At 32.5% G+C, this 18,334-nt stretch overlaps 1 non-coding gene across 1 annotated transcript; it reads left to right on the plus strand.

The window, feature by feature from the left end:
- The first annotated feature begins 5,716 nt into the window (after positions 1-5,716).
- On the plus strand, positions 5,717-5,785 carry LOC112997955 (small nucleolar RNA snoR53Y). The gene has a single exon (XR_003263004.1). It is a non-coding gene; the product is annotated as a small nucleolar RNA snoR53Y (small nucleolar RNA).
- The last annotated feature ends 12,549 nt before the right edge of the window (positions 5,786-18,334 follow it).

Here is an 18,334-nt window from a genome sequence, read left to right on the forward strand (position 1 = left end):
ATAATTTAAGATGAAATTAATTCTTAAATGTTATTTTTTTCTTATATATAAGATTTTAATGTCTAAAAAATAATTAATTTAATTGATAATAATAGATTTATCTTAAATTTATATTTTTTTAAAAATTATCTTTATCATTAATATTTTTTCTTTTAATTATTTGGCAATATATATTCTCTCTTCTTTTAATGAGGAATATTTTTAATCTAAAAATAATTAATAAAAGAAAAATTATAAATTATGTTTTATAAAAATTAACAAATATTATGTCAATCCAATAGGCACAAGTTAAACCAATAGGCTCAAAGGTGTAATAAACAAGCCCAACAAATACAATGACTATGATAGGTTGTTTTGGACCATTAGAGATTGGGTCTTTTAGTATTTTCCATTCCAAGAAAACTTCTAGTTGTTTATTAGTTGTATTTGACCAGTAGGTGTTAGAATTAGGTTTATTTGTGTATTTAATCCCTAAAGTTATCTTTATTATTATTTGTTTTTCTTCTTGTTTTGGAGACCTCATCCCTGTCTTGAATGTGGGATTGATCTATCATCTTTTGGTGTTTTCATTTTCGATCATGTCATGCAAAACCACCAAGGAATTCGAAGATGCTATGTTGACCATGGTTGCTGAGATAAAGGTTTTTTTTAGAACTAGCAAAATGACTATTTAGACCAGTTACAAATACGATAGAGACTAACTGTTCTAGCCATTATCCTAAAAAAATTACTCAACCACAACCTACCCTAGCCTCGTCACCTTCCCCTCCATTACCCACTCTTTCTATACATGCCAATTCCTTTCAAATAGTCCCTGACGAAATTGTTCAGCCATAATATTTTACTCCTAGTTTCATCACACCCATACCCTTCCCTTTCATGACCCTTAATGTCATCAGCCCATCAACATTCTAGACCAATGCTTCCAACCCCTTTAGCCAACCCAACCCAACTCCAAATCCCTTCTCCTATGACCCTCACGCCTTTGAATTTTTAATCCAACACCAACACTACTCAATCTTCCATCCGCCCCTAAGCTCCAACTCTTACTTTTGATGGTACTGACCCTCTTGATTGGTTGTCCCAAGCATAACAATTATTTTCTTTATACCAAATACCCATGGAACAACGAGTTCCTGCTATGGCTTTTTATATGAAAGTTGATGCCTTAGGTCAGTACAAATGGATGCATCAAAACAACTTTTGAAAACCACCAAGCGGAACTATTTAAGCTACGACAAACAAGTTTTGTAATTGATTACCAACTACAGTTTGAATGCTTATGCAATAGAGTTCATGGCCTTAATGTTGAGGATTTGTTAAATTGTTTTATTTCTGGTCTTACTCAAGACATCATAGTTAAACTTAGCATTTTATGCCCCACCACCATTGTTACTGCTATTGGCCTAGCCAAATTGGTGGAATCCAAGGTTAAACTCATCAAACAAAAACCTTTTTTTTGTTCACCTACCCCTACTTCCTTGCCACCTAACCCCACCACCATTCCTCGCCCTCCTCACATTCCTTTTAAGCATCTTACTTCCTCATAGTATAATGAAAGACGTGATAAGGGGTTGTGCTACTATTATAACAAAAAATTCCGCACATGTTGTAACACCTTCAATTCTTTTTTCAAAATTTTGCTTCAAAAACTATTTAAATAATAAATATTGCGGAATGCACATTATTTACTTTTAATTTCTATTTCTAAGTTGGCAAAATATCTCATCAATTTTTTTGTTTTTTTATAAATAAGATAAAGTAAAATAAATGTGTTGCTTGGAAAGCGATAAGTTTTCACATCACAATTAAATTCATAAATAAATGAACACAGATTTATAATACAAAGCCTTTGTTCATAAATAAAGCAAATAAATAATGTCTTGGTAGAAGAAATTTGGATACAACCAAAAGTGTAAAAATAGTGAAACGATCGACATATACCTGCTACATAAAAATATATATTTACCGTGAAGATCCCACCCCTCAAAATACATGAAAATATAAAAAAGGATTCTAGGATCAAAATAGATCACCACCCGACTAAAAGTACTAAACTACGCCTAAGGTATAGACACATGAAGGTAGTCAATCCTCTTCCTCAGATGAGTGCACCAAATGTCAAGTAGTCATCACTCGCTAATTCCCCTAAATCCTGTGAACCTCTCTGCCCACTACACCCCAGTGTAACTTTGTGTATCATCCACTTTCTCAACCAAACCTCACCATTCACATATGGTATAGAATCTTCAATTCATTACTCTTCCTTTAGTCATCTCACTCTTGCCACCATGTTATGTGTGTAGCCCTCATGCCACGTATGACAAACATTTTCAAACATTCACACAACAAGAAATATAGGAGAGAATCAAACATACGTACTATTCTCAAGAACCAATCTCAATCTCTCAAGTAAGCAAAAGAACACCTAACAGGTCGATTCACAAACAGCATAACAGCTAAAACAACCAATATCACAATCACACCGCTGGACCAAATCCAAAGTGCGTACAGAAAAATGATAATCAATATATATATATATATATATATATATATATATATATATATATATATATATATATATAATATATATATATATATATATATATATATATATATAAATTTCACACATCACATATAGAATTTGTTGGAGTTCACACTCTCACGGTCTTACTCATATCCAATGGCTATCTTAGGGTTTCAGACTAGAATAAAATTTACACACCACAGATAAATAGCACTGGAGTTTACACTCTCATGGTCTTATTCATATTTAGAACAACAGAAATTCAAAATAAAATGTCTAGCATGCTCAATCATGTCATTCATAAATGCAAAACACAAAGCACTCAATTATAGCGATTTTATCCATCTAAATCTATTGTCTTGTAATTTTATTAGAAATCAATTTTAACACTCCTTACTACTTCCTTAAAGTTTTTCCATGTTCTAAATTCATTTTTTAGCTTAAAATCACTAAATTAAATCATCTAATACTCAAAATTCCTCTGCTATCCGGGTTCACCAAATTTTGTTCCTAAACTTTATTTGGATTTTCTAAGTACTCTGAAAATCAGATTTTCTTAAACCTTAGGTGTTACCCTACATTTTCATACCTAACAAACTCATTTTTTAGGTTAAAAATTCAAGAAAAATAGTCCATACAACAACACTACCTAGTTCAATTTCATGCTAAAATAATGGCTTCCTAAACATCTCCATAAATTGTTTTACTCATAACTTTATCTAGAAAATTCCATTTTAGACACACCTTAAGTCTAATCCTAGGTTTTAAAATCCAAAGAACTCATTTTTGGCATTAAAATATCAAGAAAATAATTTAGCACACAGATCCAGAACAGGGTAGCAATACAAAATTTTCAAGACAACAACATATTTAAGGAAGTTTAACAACAAGTATAGGGTTCAAGAGTTGGAGAGACCCCTTACCTTGATGATGCCCAACGAAATTTAGAAAGAAGAATGAGGGAGTTCCGATTCAATTTTACAACCATCAAGAGTGCAAAAATAAGATTTTGAAACCACAAGTGAGAATAAAGCAAGAAAATGAAGTGAAAATCAAGCTTAGAATTGAAAATGGAGGTCATTTACCTAAGCTTGATGGAATAAGGATTCAAGAACACTTGGAAAAGCTTGGAAGAAGAATGGAAATGGTGTCTCCTTCCCTCATGATCAGCTCATGAAAGAGAGGAAGAATGACCAAGTTTTGTGAGCTTTTGGAGTTTAAATGAAACTTGTAGAAGAAGCTTAGAGCATGGTCCATTGGATTCTTGTGTAGGATTTAGTTAATGACCAAATTTGACACATTGAATGACCTTGATCAGCTATGTGTGGTGCCATCCAATACAAAATGTGGTGTCCTTCACTTTTAAATTTTTTTTCTCAAAAAGGTTAAAGTAGAGTTTCGTAAAAACTGTGTATTCTTGCTTTATACCAAAACTAGTAAATTCTATCCTAAACACCTTGATTATTGTGTTAATCTTCCTAGGATTACACGTAACTAGAGTAAACCTCATACAGAGCTAAATTACATTGGCCCTCAATGTGCAATGCAATCTTGTCACAAATGAAATTTTCATCCAGACAGTTTTCATATCTTTGCCAGCTAAGCTAAAAATTATATATATATATATATATATATATATTGCACAAAAATTATATACTTAAGACAATACAAAGAATAAATTAGATCACACAAGCACAAAATTAATTACTCAGTACAAATTTTCATTGTCTAGTCTATCATAGTGTAACTTTGCACAATGTAAAAAAATAAATTAAGGAAATTTCAGGGTATTACACCTGTCATTACCGTCAAGCTAAGAAATGTTTACTATTACTAGTGGATGAAAATGACCTTTTGGATGACAATGAAATTCCCATACCTCCAAATAGCCCACTTGAAGCATAACCTAATAGTTACCCTATTCATTTCCAACTATCTCCACAAGCCTTAACACGGAGCCCTTCATCCCAAGCCACTACAAGAAAATGCCAAATTATCTATGGAATATTTTCCACAGATTTTAGTTTGTAGGTAAAAAAATATTACCTATACATATATCTATAGGTAAAGTAAAAGCTCATGGATAACATTTGAACTACATCACTAGTGGGAATTATGTTAAAAAATTCATCGAAAAACTTTGACGCCTCAAAGCGGAAAATTTTTGGATGAAATTTACCTATGAATCTCATTGTCAACATCTATATTCATGGATAACTTAACTAATCCGTTGATAGTCTTAAAAATAGAAAAAAGAATATTTTAAGTTACCCATTGATATGGGTTGTGGGTAATAAGGTTAGTGAGTAATGTTATATTTTCCGTCAATAAGTGTAAATTAATTAAAGTTTTAAAAAAAGTAAGCAAATAAATAACAATAAAACAAAATAGGTTTTGCAACCTTGCCTTTTCGTATCACACTCACACCACGAGCTCTGTAGCCTTTTCGCTGCAACCACTCCTTACCACTACTCCTCCCCACTACCACTCCTCACCATCACGCCTCTAAAGCTCTAGTTGGTGGTAAGCTCTATCACAGTTTTTTCCTCTATCTATTTTAAATTAACGAAACTTAGATGATATCCTTCTTCTGAGTTGTTATTATTTCTTCAACTTCGAAACCACCTACCATTCATTTGTTTCTCAAGTTTTGAAATTGAAGGAAAAAGACAAAACCTTGCTCAAATTCAAACATTGTTATTGAGGTCTTTATTCTTTTCGTTTGAAAAAAGTAATCACATTTTTATTTCGTTTTTCCATAATTATCACTATCTAATTTCATTGTTGTCAACCTTAATTAGTTTTTTTTGTTTTTTTATCTTACTGATTTTTTAATTTTGAATTGTAATTTTTTGTGTGTTTGCGTCATAAGAACTTATTTTCATCAATCTGGAGTGTTTTAAGCACACTGAGAGAAAGAAGAGAGAGGCCCAAATTTACTACTATGCATATAGTTGGGTAGTTCAAAGAAATGTGGTTGAATGCCTCTCTCAATCACACCCAAAGACAAATGTGGAATATAATTTTTTCCACATTTGTTTGAACCTCAACATGCCTTTCTCTCACACTTCACATGCTTTTGAAAATTTTTCATATGGATAAAGAATGATTGATAGTTTAAAGTATGTGTTGTTGCCATAATTTTACTTTTATTGTATTGTTGAGTCAGTGTCTTTTAATGGTCTTAAGGTTCCCAGTGATGCTACTATGCTAATGCTAATAACATATGATTATTACCTTCATTAAATTGAGGGAACAAGTTCTTCTTTTTTTGTTGTTGTGTGTTGAATTTTAAGCACTTTAAGTTTGCACAAGCTTTTACTAGGTTCAGAAATGATTGTTTCCTTGCTATGTATAAATTTGTATTTGTATTTAGGTCACATGAATGTTTTCTTATTAATTATTATGAAGCATGTATTGTATGATTTTGATTAAATGTTACATGTTCAACTTTATCGGTTCCGTATTCAAAGGACTAACAACAATTTCAATGTTGTGATACTCAAGCGCTTGTTCATGAGCAAGGTTAACAAGCCTCTAATTTCTTTGTCAAGGTTAATTAAGTATTCAAAGGGGAAACTATGTCTCACTCTATCTTTATATATCCCAACACTAATTGCTAATTTTCTTAAAATTTGATTAATTGTAGTTTACTTTGATTTTTATTAATGTAGAAGGATAAAATTGTTGTAGTAGTTAGGATGGTAATTGATGATATAAGAGTATATAAAGTTCAAACATTGAAAATTATAGCACTCAAGTTTACAGAGAGATCACATGCAAGAATAGATAAGGTAAGCGGTGAATGCTTGACACTTGATCAACTTGCCCTTAGGGTTCCTTTGGGACAGAATACGGTATAGGTGGATAATAATATTAGTCATTGTATTTTTTGGACTAAATTGTTAAACCTTATTATTGTGGTTGTGTCAGTAAATCTAATATTGGTTTTTGCTCACATTGTTGAATGATTTTTTGTTGTTGTGCGTTGAATGATATTCACCAGACCCAATTTTGATTATTTGCCCTTAATATTTTTTTTGTGAGTCCCTGACGTATATTTTGGTCTAACCACTTAAAGATAATACTTCCAATTGTTGCCATATACCTTTCCAAACTGCTTCAAATGATATCATCTACCCCATCCCCAAGTGTTGCCCTGATACCTTCCCAAACCAACTATTACACCAATACCTTTCCAAATCCTACCAACTATTGCACCAATACCTTCCCAAAGACAACCATATATTGCACCCATTCTCATTTTTATACTTGCACTCACATTTTCTCCATCCCCGATTGTTGCATCCACGATACCTTCCTCATCTCCTATAATACCCTCACCACTACCAATATCATCACCATTGTCAATACCATCTATAATTTGTAATTCTCCTCTTGAGGATGGCCTACCAATGTCTACTGATGGAGGAGCTAATCACTCAAACAATGAGGAAGACCTCCCACTTGGTGTTGATCTTGATATGGTTGAACTTGAGGGTATTTTGTAAGATTTTAGTATTATTTAAATCATTTGTCATTATATGTTATATCAATCAATTCATTGTTTAATAATTTTACATAACTTGTTTTTCTATTTAGATTTATTCCAGGTCGAATTGTGACAAAGGCTATTATAAAGAACATTAAGCAATAATTTTATAAGTTTTGGCTTTCATGGGGTGAGATGAAAGATGTGGAATAAGAGGCCTTCTTCCAACGTTTTAAGGTAAGTTTATCCAAATGTTACTGTTTAACACAATCCTTTTGTTACTGAATTAGATTCTTTTTTTGTGGGTTAGATCATACAATTTTATCTTGTACATGGTTTCTCTTTGTTGAACACTGTGTTTTGCAATTTTTCCACTTCTCTGCCAAAATTTATTTCCAAAACCATTATTCCTATGATAGTTTTCTTCACAAACTGAGCACCAAACTAGATGTTTTCTTCACTTTGTGTAATTGGATTGCTATGTTCTCTTGCTATGATGGTCCACTTAATTTCATTGTTTAACAACTAACACTGAGTAATCAAATTTTAAAAATTGTGCAAACACTTGGATGAAGGGGGATTTAGGGAGTTTCAGTTCATTTGCATGTTTTGCTCCCATAGTTTTATATACATGTTTAGGTTGATTGATTGACTCATTGTAGTTTTGCAATTCTTTACAATTTGAATTGTAATCCATTCCAAGTGTAATTTGATCTTAATTATACTTGTATATTTTGATTAGATTGTTATTGGTTATTGCACGATTGCATTCTATGTCATTGTTAGTTTTCCATGTCCTCTATCTACTTGATGGTTGGCCAACAACTAATGGATGCCTCTAAATTAAGGTAATGCCATGGTAGTGTGGCTAGTGTGATCAATTTTCAATTGATACAGATCTTATAGAAATGGTCTTACTTCATGGGAGTTATATTTTTTGTGTTGCCTATGTTTTATGGCTTCATAAAAGTAGTTTTAGAGACCCTTCTATATGACTGGTCTTTATAGAAATGGTTTATTTTTATTAATTTCATTTCATCTAATTATAGTTTCATTTTCTTTTAAAAAATGTTTGAAAACGGTTGTTGATGATGTCTTATGTGAACTTAATCTATTTTTTATGGTGAACTAACTAAGGCATAAGGACGAGAGGATGAGACTTAAGCATGAAACTCGAATCAAGAAGAATTTTCACTCAAAAGCCTCACATAGACTTTCTGAGATGTTCATAAAAGCTCGAAAAGATGGGAAAAAGCTTAAATGGATGTTTGATAGTGTGGAGGGGTTTGTTAGCCAAATGGAATCTACCTGAATATCACAGTAAGTGTTGACAAGCATAGAAATATCAAAATTCTGAAAAGGGTGGGTGCTAGCACACAAGTGGCTCCCTCAACACGCACGAGCATGCGATTCACATGGTAAGTAAATTAAAATAACATACAATTCTTGTTTTTATTTAAAACATACCATTAATTAATATTTTCTTTGAAGGTAGATGAGTCTGGTTGTCATGTACATGTTGATGAGGTATTTCACTAAACCCATATATGAAAGAATACTAGTCAATTTGTGGATTAGAGCTCAAAGTGGACACATGTGATTTTTTTTGTATCTTGCATGTTTATTTTCATTTTGATGATCTTTACTATATTTATAAAATAACACCACTATTTATGAATAACATGAAGAATTTGAGACAAGATTTTCTCAAGTTAGGTTTGAGACTGCTTCATATGGTTGCAACTTAGATAACTCTGTTCTAGATCCTACCAAGAAGGTGAGACTTAGGACTTAAAATTTTGTTACTACTGTTGGTGGTTTCAAAAAAGGATACATCTATGGGACTGGAGAACTCGCTTATGGTTATAAATGTAGGGATATCTTGACGCAATGAATACATGTAGGTTCTAGCCATTCTTAGGATTCAGAGGTGATTGTCCAGGTGAAAAAAGAAGGTTCATCAGTCGAGGGAGAATAATGAGTAGCTGAGTCACCAATTTCAATCACCTGTTAATATTTTCCTCTCGTACTAACCAATCAATGCACGTAACATGTTTTAGGCTTTCAATAGCAGCGACAAGATTAGCCATAACAACACAACCGACAACAACATGAGCAACACCAACACCAACATGACTCTCTGGACTATTCAAATTATTAGATTGTTAAAAACTTTATGTAGAAAACTAGAAGATTATTTCTCATTATTGTTCAAACTAGTGTTTGCTTTAAGTTGACTTTCAAGTGTTGAGTTTTAATTATTATGATGTTTAAATATTGACATAAGTTATATACTTTCTTTTAATTAGTGTCATCATAATTAATATGATGTTCAAATGTTGAATTTTAAGTTATAAGTTATGATGTTCAAAGTTTAGTTGAATTTTATTTTTATTTGTATTCAATTAAAAAAGATAATCACATTGAGTTGGTTAGACTATTGATATTCTGCATACTTTTATATTTGGGTCTATGGTTTACCCACAAATTAATCCATAGGTATTTTTCCACTAATATATCCATAGGTAACTATCTATGTAGTTTCCCATTGATTTATTCATAGGTAAATTACTCATGGATATATCTTTAGGTAAATTATCTATGTAGTGTCCGACTGACACTTCTGTAGGTAAGTTACCTACGGATTTATCTGTAGCTAAGTTATCCATGGATAAATCTGTTGGTAGTGATGATAATTTCCTACGGATTGTATCCATCGGTAAGTTACCTACAAACCCCAAAATTCATCAATAAGGTTGCCTATGAGCAAATTACAGACAAATTTTTTGCTGTGGGTAATTCGTCGGTAATTTTGGTGCATGAAGCAACTACATGTCTTTCATATAGAGCAACATACATAGATTAGTTATCAAAAGACTGGAGTTGATATCAGAATGAGATATAAAGAAACATCATGCCTTTCATATACAGTCACAAAAGATAATTGACTCATCAAACTAAGGTTAATAACATCACTTTTTCCTTATGCAGTTACATACACTAAGAGCCTATCAGAAGATGGATGTTAACAACATTTGAAGATGCAACAAGAAGAAAATTGGAACATGTCCTTGAGAAGAACGGATGTGAAACATCATAGTGAAGATTGGAAAAACTTTTTGAAGTCTAAACCAAGGACAAAACAACAACAACAACAACTTTCACATGCTACCTATGCTGAAGTATGTTACTTGAAAATGATCTATTATGTGAAGAAGTGTTTAGATTGATGAAGTTGAGTTATATACAATGGCATATCATGTTATCTTCATCAGAATGAACCTACATTGGAATAGGTCCTTCCTGAACAACATCAGAATGCAATTCTGATGTACCTTCGGAAGCTTATCAGATTTGTTCTTCAAAATAGAGAACTTTAGAGTGAATTCAAATCTAACAAGTATTGTTGGCATGCTTTCAACTTCTTCAAGAAGTTGTTGCAAAGTTAAGGGTCCTACTTCCAACAACTATTTCATTGGGGTATTTCAAAATTGAAGGAAGCTTTTAAAGAGAGAGAAAAAGAGACCCATATGTCAAAAATGATTAATTTGGCATGTGGGTTCTATAAACTGGCAAATGACAGCTGTAGAACATGAGAGAGAAGGTAGGAGAAAACCTATATTGTTCAAAAATGAAGTTCATATCTTTTCCCCTTTCCATAATCCTTCTATGAGCAGAAAGGAAGCAGATGGAGTGAAGTAAATCTAGAGATTCAATGAAGAACCAACCCATGAGTGTTGTTAAGTTGTAAAATTCCCTCAAACACCTTCTTGTATTTAATTTGTATGTATTCCTAATTAACCAAGTAGGTTAAGTTTGGCTGAGAGAAAGTGATACAAAGAACCTATGAAAGGTGAGTAGCTTAGAGAAAGTCTTTAAGATTGGAGCCTAAATAGGATAAAGTGAAATAATACTCATGTCACCTATACTTGTGTTGTCTTTACCATGACCAAGTAGATGTTGTGGTTGAGGGGGTTATCTTCAAGCCAAGACCAGGTGTGGTGTTATGGCAAGGAGATGTTGTAAGTCCAGTAGGGGCTAACAAGGAAGTCCAATAGGTGTGGCTGGCAGTTATAAAAATCCAATAGTTGTCTGGTCTAGTAATTGTTAAAATTTCATCAATTGGGTGAGGATTAGATGTAGCCCAAGGTTTAGGTGAAGCAGTATAAAAATCCTTGTGTTAAAACTTTTTTCCCTTCTTTTTACATTACGTTATTTGTTGTCTTGTATACTACATCTGCATTACAACGTTCCGAGCATCAAAATTACATATATCATAATGTATATATAAGAAGGTTTTCATAACAAGCTTGACTAGTTTGCAAAATGGCATACTTGAAATATATATGTTGGATCAAGTGGCCTCGGAATAATTAAGAAGGGGGGGTTGAATTAATTATTGATGTGCCTTGACTAATTAAAAATCTATCCTTCTTAATGTTACTAGATTTAATTAAGTTTTTACTACAAAGTTAAGAAAGTAAAGAACAGTAATTGAAACTTAACCAAAAGTAAAAACGATAATTAAAAGAGCACAACGGAAATTAAAAGTGTAGGGAAGAAGAAGACAAACACTATAATTTTATACTGGTTCGGCAACAACCTGTGCCTACATCCAGTCCCCAAGCGACATGCGGTCCTTGAGATTTCTTTTCAACCTTGTAAAAACCTTTACAAGCAAAGATCCACAAGGGATGTACCCTCCCTTGTTCTCTTTGAACAACCAAGTGGATGTACCCTCCACTTGAACTGATCCACAAGAGATGTACCCTCTTTTATTCTCAGTTATAACAACCCAAGTAGATGTACCCTCTACTTGTACCACAAAGGATGTACCCTCCAATGTGTTAAAACAAAGTTCTCAAACGGTTAGTCCTTTGAATCTTTGTGAAGTGGAAACAAAAGATATCTCAGGCGATTAGTCCTTTGAAATCTTTTGTTTAAGGGAAAGGGAAGAATCAAAAGAATTCTCAAACTATATCTTTTTGAATTCTTTGAAAATGGAGAAGGGAGACACAAAATAATTCAGGCGGTTAGTCCTTTGTTATTTTGGAAAAAGGAGAAGAGAGACACAAAAATAATTCAGGCGATTAGTCCTTGTTGAATTATTTTTGGCAAAGGGAGAAGAGAATTAAAAAGATGAATAACACAAGTTTTTGAACAAAGAACTTTTCTTGGAAGAGAAAGTTTTGAACAAAATTTTTTAGAAAGATGAAGAGAAAAAGAATCAGAAAAATTCTGTAGAAAGAATTGAAAGAAGATGTTGAAAGATAGATTGAAAGATAGAATGATTGAAAGGGATGATTGATCATTTTCAAATTCATGTCATGGTCACATATTTATAATCTCTTGATGACTCAAGTCAAAGTTTGTAACTCTTGGCAATTTCTTTTAAAACTAGTCACTTAGAAAAGTTGTGACTTTTGAAAGAATCTCCAGAAACAAGTCACTTGAAGAATTGTGACTTTTGGAAATGAATTTTTTGAAAACAGTCACTGGTAATCGATTACCATTAAGATGTAATCGATTACACATCAACAGAAGTGACTCTTCATTTTGAATTTTGAAAATCTTAACGTTTTAAAACACTGGTAATCGATTACAGCTTTGTAAATCAGTATGAAAAATAATGCTGGCTACTGGTAATCGATTACTACCTTATGATAATCGATTACCAGGGAATAAAACTATTTGGTAAAAGATTTTGTGAAAACTTCATGTGCTACTCAATGTTTTGAAAAACTTTTTAGTACTTATCTTGATTGAGTCTTCTCTTGATTCTTGAATCTTGAGTCTTGAATCTTGATCTTGATTATTCTTGATTCTTAATTCTTGAAACTTGATCTTGAAACTTGAAACTTGATTCTTGAATCTTTGCTTGAAACTTTGCTTAACTCTTGATTCTTTGGCATCATCAAAATAACCTTGGAAAACATTGCTTCCACAATATAATCTCTGTGATCATATGATCTGCTTTTTAAACTTGTTCAATCATAAGCATCAAAGTATGAAAGCTTTTAAAAAACATGAAAATGATTTTTTGCATGACAAACTTCAAAAAATTTCTGAACAATATTGGTTTTTTTTTTTGCAACAAATTCATAAGATTAATTTTTTTTTAATATTGGTTTTTGTTTTGGCAACAAATTCAACCTGTAATTTCAAGTAGAACCAAATCAGACAATTTGTAACAAACATATTTAATTATCAATCAAAAACAATAAATTCATAAATACTAATAAACACCAATAAAATGATCCCATATTATAAAATTAACTACATCAAATAAACAAATCCAACATTTGTCATGTTTACAATGTAAATCTAACTTAAAGCTATACTAAAAATACAAGTTTAACTATCCTAGACATTCTCAAACATTGTTCGGTGCTTCATTTCTAACTTGTAAAAAACATCTTGCCCATTCTTTTCAAATTGTTTCAGTTCTCTCTAGTTCCAATGGTGTTTGATCACTAAACAACTGCAACATAAAATAATCACAAGTTAATCACATAAATAATCAAAAGCCCAACAAATGAAACATGTAAAGTAAACTAGTATTTTTTTATATAAAAATTAACAAAGCACTATTAAATAATTAGAAGTGAAATAAATCATTTTTCATAAAGTAAAGTAGTATATTATGTTCCATTCATTCTTCAAAGTCCCCATGACTATGGTTCATGTCCAATCCATTACATAATAGCGACATTGATAGCCACATGATACATCACTAAAAAGGTACCTTGCAAGAGAGGAAGTATGCAGACCTATGTCGTGGGTGTTGTAGAAATTGCTGGAGCTTTTAATCGAACATGCAAAGAGCATTAAACAATAAAGCATTAATCATGACATAGCTAGCCACCTAATTGCAAGACCAAAATTGCATTGTTAAGACTAGAAGAAGGCTATAAACATGTAACAAAACAACCACCATTATACTAAAATTTAAACTCCATATAAAGTATAAAATACAAAAATATAAACTAATAGGGTTAAACTTTATGTGTTTCAATACCCCCTCCTCTGCCTCCTATCCTGTGGCCGTCACTGGGATGTTTTAAAGGGAAACTATAAGTGGGAATAGAGAAGCAAGGTGAGAATGATGCAATTCTACCCCCCAAGGGTATTTGATAGAAGACTTTAAGAAGATTGAGCCAGAGACGCAAGAGAAGCCCTAGGGTTCTCATGAACCTTAGGCTAGATTTCGGGCCCACGAGCTAAGTATGAGCCCACTTATCTTTGTACATATTAGATTAAGATTTCATTATTTTTGGATCTTGTATTTAGGGTTTCATAATGTAGGTAGGGTACCCTAGAAATGTAAGATTTTTCAACCCTTGTATTTTAGGGCACCTAGACTAGTTTTTGTATTAGGGGTAGTTTTGTAATTTCACATGCATTAAGTGAATATTTGATGCGTGTGTTGGGAAATAAATTTAATTGAATTGGGAGAAACCCAATCCAATTAAATTTTAGAGGGGGAGGTGAGCATTTACTTGCTACACCCCACTGTCATGTTATATAGTCACACTTTGTACATGTCCTTCATGTTTTACATGCCTCATGACACCTAAGCACACTTAGTGGAAAATCTTGGACTTGATCTTGTATTGGTGGGCTAAACCATGTCTAAAATTCACTAATCATAATTAGTGAAATTTTGACTCCAAAATTTGGCTCCACAAATTCAATTTTAAATTCAAGTGAAATTTGAATAAAATTCAAATTTCCCTCCAATTTTGTGTGACACTTAGGCTATAAATAAAGGTCATGTGTGTGCATTTTTTAAAATTTGATCATTTGAGAATTACACTTCAAAGTTCAGACCTCTTTTGAGGCACAAAATTTCATGCTCCTTCTCTCCCTTTCCATCCACTCTTATCTTCTCCTACCTTCAAGCTCTTATCCATGGTTTTCTATGGTGGTGAGCTTCTTCTTGACTTATCTTCTCCTTGAAGTGGCGTCTCCAATCATCTTCCTTCTCCATTTTGCTGCCATTCATCTTCCAAGAGGCAAAGGAATCCATTGATGAAGAAGATCCAAGGCCTACAAGCTCCACATGGAGCTACATCAGAGAGGATAAGGTTGTGTTAGCTTATGAATCACATTGGCTGGAGGGATTCACCTAATAAGGTAGGGATTAAACCCTTGTTTTTACCTCTATTAGCATTACAAATTTAAAAGATGATCTCTTTTCTTCTACTACTTAGTTTGTGGAAGATGATAACTTGTATAGGTTTGTGTAAATTAAATTCAAAGATTTTTGGATTACTATGTTATTAGTGTAAATTAATTTTTACAAACACTAATTACAAACATAATGTAGTAAAAATATACAAATTTCAATTATACTGCATCAAGTAATAAACTAAATGCAATTAAAAGCCCTTAATGCATACATATCAAGTCAACAAAACAAATTTATAATACAAAGTAGAGGTATGAGACTAACCTCGACTTTCCAATGTAAGTGTTGCTAGCCTGAGAGAAATCATCAACAAGTGATATTAAAAATTTTGTACATGGTAGGAGCACAAAATGGACAATAAATTTTAGTCAAACATATCCCTAAAATGAAAAAAAACATTTTAGAATGAAAGTAATACCTCATAGTTTGACCAAAACAATCAATCTAACCAAGTGTTTGAGAATCTGAAATGAACAAATAATGAGTAAAAAGGTTATTATCATATCTGCAGACCTATTAGTAATTATGCTTGAGTGCAATGTGACAAAATTACACAATTCCAACAGCTCCATAAAAAATATAGCTTTTTCATTTCCATCTGGACAATCATCAAGCAATTATTCATGATAATATGTACCACTACCATCTATAGAAAATAAACTAATTCAAAAAAATTGTGCTCCTTAACTATCTTATTCTACTTAAGTAAATGTCAAATTGGTACTTAGGGGTGCACTGAAAAATTAAAATTAAATGTGTTTCTTTCTTATTGAAGAAATGTTTTTTTCTTGGTTAAATTTCCTCTTATCGCACCTCTTCTTTGTGCTTGCATTCTGAGGCCTTAGTGAAGAACTACTATATTCTTGTCTAGAACTTCCTCATAACATAAATTAGGATGTGACCGTGAACAAGAAGAAACCAAATTAAGGTTGATATGAGTTGTGGTACTGTTGATGAGATGAACTCCCTATGCTTGCAATATGAGGTCTTATTGAAGAAATTATGCTTTCATGGCCAAAATTCCCGTTAGGATGTGACCTTGAACTTGGAAGTCCTGATGCTCTAACTGGCATTGCAAAATAAGAAACCAAAGTTAATGAGATGATCCACTCCTCTCATGAGCCATTAAACTTTGGAATTGAGGATGCATGGGAATATTCTGAGTCTAAGGTAATATTAAAGAATTATTGCTTTCTTGGCCAAAATTCCCATTAGGTTGTGACCTTGAATTGACCAAAAAATTATGTTCCTTAGCTAGCTTCTTCTACTTAAGTAAATGTCAAATTGGTATCTAGGGGTGCACTGAAATTAAATTGAATTATGATCTATCCTGGTAGAATTGTCAAAATCAATGCATGCAAAAGAAGACCAACCTATAATGTGAAACACATATGCGTACATCTAATCATCCAATTGAAACATTGGAGTCATATCATAATCTTTAAAAAAATTGAAATTTGTTATCACCAACATGCATGCAAAGGTTAGTCCATTTACCAGACACTATGAAACAAATTAAAGAACAATCAAAGCAAAACTAATTTTTATCTCCTTAGGAGTCAATGGGAATTGAGTTCATTTATCTACCGATAAAACAGATTCATGGATCAATACTTTTGGTACATATAAGACTAGAAGCATATTTATCACATCACATCACATCTTTAGGGCTTATACACAAGAATATTAGTTAGAATCCCAAATTCTAAGTTATTCTCTTTCTCCTTCCTACATGAAAATTCCTATTATTTCTACACATGCTAATACAAAAACTATCAAACACTCGAGATATAACAAGAGGATATCCATATGAATGCATAAGGACTTCCAAGTTCAAAGTCCTTACTTGCCATTCATGTGTTTGATAGTGAGAAATTATGTTTTAAAACCTTTTAGTTATAAAGCCAACCAAGGCCAAATAGTTTTTTTTCTTCCAATTATTTATTTAATTGAAACTAATAAAATAGAGTATTTAATAATTACTAATTTATATACATAAATATGAAGAAGAATTGGGGTGTTGCAATCCCCTTTGTTTGTTGGCTATCATTAACACGGCCTACATCCCTTGTTGAGCCTTTATATGCTCATGTTCACAAATGAATTGTTCCATCCTAATATCCATAGCCTTAAGTTGGGAAAGCTTTGCTCAATTTGAATTATCAACTTCTCTTTCAACCGAGGGAGTATGTTCCTAATCACTATATTGACATATTTAACTTATGGAAACTACACATTACACTTATTCTTCAAGCTTATGAACCTCTTTAGGCACTCGACAACTGACTCATTCACTTAATACTTTATGTTTCATCAAATCAACCATAAACACATTAAGCTATAGAGAATAAATTCTATCAAGAAAACATATTTCCATGTTGGCCCAATTCTAAATAGAATTGGGTGACAACATAGAGTAACATGTGAAGGTCATGCTAATTAGAGAAAGTGGAAACAATTACAATTTATAGTAATCATTCTCACTAGCCTTACCACTCTAAGTTGTGAAAAGACTACTATGTTCCATAGTTGACTTTTCATCCTCGCTCAAAAAGTTTGCAAAATTGAGGATAATTTAACCCCTTAACAAAGGTGTCATCTTGTCTATCCATTTGGGATAAGGCTTCCTCCAGACAAGTTGGTCATTGGGCATCAAATAGACCCTAAAATGCTTCTTGATAGCCTTGGCTATCACATTAGGATCAATAAGTGATGATGTAGAGCTCCTCACCTCTATCCAGGTTGGGTTGAGGGGTTTTAGGGATAATCATGGAAAACAATTGCATTCCTAGTCTTGGGATGGCAAATGGAAACCCCTAAGGCTCATATGCCTATTAATAGCCAAATTTCCCTCAACGCTTGGTTAAATAGACTTGTAAAACTGTGTTGGAGTGCCTTCATAGTTAAGGTTTTGGCTTTCGAAATTAGTCGTTGGTGTGTGAAAGACAAGAGCTAAACCTGAAGCCATTTTTGTTGTTGGTGTCAATTCCATCCTTAAAGTGCTTCACCCTAATCTCAATTGCATGTGCCAATTACAATCCAAGGGTTGGCAAATGGAACTTCAATTAGTTACAATTGAGGTCTCACTTGGCATGCTAGAGTTGTGTTGGTGATGAAAATTTTG

Source organism: Glycine max, chromosome 9, assembly GCF_000004515.6.
Source record: "Glycine max cultivar Williams 82 chromosome 9, Glycine_max_v4.0, whole genome shotgun sequence".
Taxonomy (NCBI): Eukaryota; Viridiplantae; Streptophyta; class Magnoliopsida; order Fabales; family Fabaceae; genus Glycine; species Glycine max.